This window comes from Tachypleus tridentatus, chromosome 3 (genome assembly GCF_004210375.1).
Source record: "Tachypleus tridentatus isolate NWPU-2018 chromosome 3, ASM421037v1, whole genome shotgun sequence".
Lineage (NCBI taxonomy): Eukaryota > Metazoa > Arthropoda > Merostomata > Xiphosura > Limulidae > Tachypleus > Tachypleus tridentatus.
Window position 1 is genome coordinate 15,664,735 of NC_134827.1, and position 4,609 is coordinate 15,669,343.

Sequence of the window (4,609 nt, forward strand, 5' to 3'; positions counted from 1 at the left end):
AGCAAGTTTACTTATTTACCGGATGATGTTTCACATAATAACAGCTCTTTGCTTATTTAACCGGATAATGTTTCACATAATAATAGCACGTTTGCTTATTAACCAGATGATGCTTCACATAACAATAACAAGTTCGCTTATTTGCCGAATGATGTTTCACATAACAATAACAAGTTCGCTTATTTGCCGAATGATGTTTCACATAATAACAAGTTTGCTTATTTTCCGGATGATGTTTCATCTAATAATAACAAGTTTGCTTGATTACCGGATGATGTTTCACATAATAACAGCTCTTTGCTTATTTAACCGGATAATGTTTCACATAATAATAGCACGTTTGCTTATTAACCAGATGATGTTTCACATAACAATAACAAGTTCGCTTATTTACCGAATGATGTTTCACATAATAACAGCTCTTTGCTTATTTACCGAATGATGTTTTACATTTTGGTCATAGTTTGCTTCTTCTACCATTCAACTGGTAACGTTTCGCATGTTAGATACAGATTCGTTCTTCTATTAACCGGATGAGGATTCATTAGCTGGAAATCGGGTTTCGATAACTGTGGTGGGCAGAGCACAAATAGCCCTACTGTGTAGCTTTGTGTTTAATTTGAAACAAACAAACAACAACAATAATAAATAATTGAAATAAAATAGACAATAAACTGTGCTGTTCGTTAAGATACTTTAATTATTCGCTTTCCTTCGAACGCACTAATTGCTAATATTTTAATACGATTACATGGATATTATGTCTACTAGTATACTATGCCTGTGAAACATGGGACTTTAAAATCTAAGTCGTTGACTTAGACATTTATTTCTTTATTGAATATAAAATCTGATACGTCATTCTTATTTTTTTTTATTTTAAACTACCCAATCAAAATTTACAAAATTCCTCACTTTAGTGGATGAACATACTTCATAATAGACCATTATTGTCAGTCTTTAGTCTTAAAATAACGTCAACATTACAAAGTACAAATCAAATTTGATAACATAAAGATTTACTAAGATTAAAATATCCGGTTTAGAAAATCAACTGACGAGAATAACCTCGAAAAAACCAGCTGGGTAATAAGTTAAAAAGATAAACAAACTGAATACATAATAATCAATTTTTCTTTTCTACTTTGTGTCATTCTAGAGGTTTAGACAACATAAAGCAAATATTACTTTTGTTTGTGGTCAGCTTTTTGTGTTGTTATCAAGGTGAGTGAACACCAATGTTTAATATTTCACATATTATTACATGGCCAGCTTTTTATGTTGTTTTCAAGGTGAGTAGCCACTCACGTTTGATGTTTCACATGTCAGTTCGTAGTCAGCTTTTTCTGTAGTTTTCAAGATAAGAAATCACTTATGCGTAATGTTTCACGTGTTAATTCGTGGGCAGTTTTTTGTGTTGTTATCACGGTGAGTGGCCATTACGTACTACTTGATATTTAACATTTCTCCTCTTATTTACCAGATTATGTTTCACATAGTGGCCGTGATTGTTTTTTTTTACTTACCGAGTAATGTTTCATATGTTGATCGTGGTTCTCTTCTAATTACTGACTGATATTTGGCATGATGTAGTTTCGATTGTTTCTTTCCAGCTACCAAATAATGTTACACACAGTACGTGTTGTTCTGACCTAAAGCATATATCTATAGAGACTATACAACATTACAAACATCTATAATTATACATTGTATCGAAAGCGTTGGTTGAATCTATGTTTCTTCTATTATTTATCATTAAAGAACAAAATAAAATATTTACCTTATGAAACAGAAAGTAGAGTTTCTGTGGTAATTTCCAGTTAATTTCATATGTTCTACACTTTCTAGGTGTTATGACACTTTATTGTCCAGCAAGAGATGGGGTGTACCGATTCGAGTATGACTGTCGATACTACGTCGTCTGTAAAAACTGGACCCCGCATCTGATGAAATGTTCTTCTGGATTAGCCTTTAATCCTTCACTTCGCATCTGTGAATACAGAGAATGCTAACAGATAATACCAGATTCTTGAAAGAAGTTTTTCTTTTTGTTACAAGTAATGGTTTTTGATTTCGAAGTTTTCCGCATCATGTGGTATTTTCTAGTTGTATGTTACACTAAAATCTTATATCATGTGGTACTTTGTAGGTGTATGTTGCACTGAATTTATTTTTTGCCTTTACTTTTTATGTATAAATAAAATACGTCATTATCATAGTTCTTTTTAAGTGTTTCGGGTTTGATAAAAGATTCACAAAATTCAAATATATCTTGTTCAGAAACCCTTCAAAAGATCAGCTGATTAACTGAATGAACAGATAAACAATGTGAAAAATTCATTGACGCTGAAACAGTTTCTATAGTAGTGTAGTGGGGAAAGGTTGTTTGTTTATTTTGAATTTCGCGCAAAGCTACTCGAGGGCTATCTGCGCTAGCCGTCCCTAATTTAGCAGCGTAAGACTAGAGGGAAAGCAGCTAGTCATCACCAATCACCGCCAACTCTTGGGCGACTCTTTTACCAACGAAAAGTAGAATTGATCGTCACATTATAACACCCCTATGGCTGAAAAGGCGAGCATGTTTGGTGGGACGGGGATTCGAGCCCGCGACCCTCGGTTTACAAGTCGAGAGCCTTAACCATCTGGCCATGGCTAGTATCAATCTTTCAAAAACAATGCCAACAAGATAGTAAGAATGATATTTGCGTCATCCCAAATAATAGCTCAGACACACAATGTAGTGGAATGTTAACAGGCAATAATAGGATAAATCATACTCAATTGTTATTGCACAGTTATATGTATATATTGCAACATGTTAATATTTGTCTTGTATTATTACAAGTACTCCCACTACTATTCTATTGAATGGTTAATTGTTAGCCATCCCTACATTTACTTTATTATTTTTTTCTTTAATTGTTTGCTTATATTTAATGCAGTGTTTTATTAAACATAGAAAAGCTATATTTATAATCACGTTCTAAACAGATGAGGTTTTGACTGAAATATTTATTGTTTACTGGCTGGTAATTTCTATTTCACCCAGTTCTTAAGCTTTTTAAAAAGAAGACCAAAGTTCTGTAAGAAAGCTAACTTCAACGTTAATGCTAACATCGTTTATTCTAGAAATATGGTATTTTAAATTACTATTAATTAGTACTCATAATAATACTTATAAAAGTAGATACCCCATTTGAAACTGTCACCTCAGTGAAATTGGTTCCCACCATTGTTTTGGTTTTTCAATTATTATGTAATAAAAAAGAAGTAGATGGAAAAAGAACGAGAAACTTAAACTTTTTACTATGATATTTACAGACATTAGCAGAACTTTGACACCGTTATTACATAAATATTGGTATGAAATAAACAATCTGTATAGTATTGTAAAGTTCTAATGGTCTATTGAGGAGATATTCAAAATAATATTTCAGTGAAAAATCCGAGCCATCCGTACATCGGCAGTGCTACCGCCAGTCAGGTAATAGGCTTACCACAGCACACTTAAAGTAGATAGACAACCAAAATAGTGGTAAGTCTCCTGGCTTACAACACTAAACTTCGGGTTTTGGTATCCACGATGGACGGAATCCAGATAGCTCATTGTATAACTTTGTTCTTAACAACAACAACAATAAATCATTAGTTAATTATCTCCTGTGAGTATAAAAGGAGGAATATTATACTATAATGGAACTCTTGCTTATATGATACTGGAAAAGTTTCTTTATTACGCGATGTGCAATCCCAACTTCACGAAATGTTTATCCTGTGTGCATATAGATTTGTAGTAGGGGCACGATTTTCCCGTTTCGCCTCAGTTTCCTTCCACGAAGAACTTTATTTTTATCCACTCGAATATGATTAATTTTGTAATTTAAATGTTTGATAGATGAAAGTACGTGTTATTAAGATGGGTCTAAAACACAAAAAAAGATCTAAAAATAAAAATGTAAGGTACTGTTTTCTTGCATATAGAAATATAATAGTACTGTCTATTGTTTAACGATGCAACTACTTCGCAGTGTTTCGATGGATCTTCACCAAAACTGGTATGGAGGTTCATTAGGTCTATGCGGGGGTACACACTGTTGTTAAATTAGCATTTTACATTTTTCATTTATTTTTATGGGTATTTTGTTTTCTTATCAATACCCCCTGTACATGGATTTTTACCAAATTTAGTATGGATGTTCATTGGGTCCAAAGGACGATACAAACAAATTTTGTTGTTTTTATAGGCGATATATCGTTGTTTTACAATTGCATATAATGGAGCAAATTTATGTTCTAAAATAACCTTTCATTAATCGCGAGTTTACACATCTTCCGTCCAAGGAAAATATCAAAGTTCGTGATCACGTGTTTCATCGTAAAATAACGTTAACCAGCAGCGTCTATGGAAAAATAACAAACTAGAAATATCTTCAGAGAAACAGCTGTTAGTATGTGAATTAAATAAATAAACTATAACTATATGAGATAGTTATATGTCGTTTTTTCTTCCGAGGTCTTTTTATTCAATATTACGCAAAATACATCCTCAATCGTACGAGAGATTTTAGTTGTCGCTTTCTTAGTGCAAAGTTATACAATAAGCTGTCTG

At 32.6% G+C, this 4,609-nt stretch overlaps 1 long non-coding RNA gene across 1 annotated transcript; it reads left to right on the forward strand.

Moving 5' to 3' along the window:
* Positions 1-1,069: 1,069 nt before the first annotated feature.
* LOC143246416 (uncharacterized) lies at positions 1,070-2,221 on the forward strand. The gene is made up of 2 exons (XR_013025962.1): positions 1,070-1,224; positions 1,849-2,221. It is a non-coding gene; the product is annotated as an uncharacterized LOC143246416 (long non-coding RNA).
* The last annotated feature ends 2,388 nt before the right edge of the window (positions 2,222-4,609 follow it).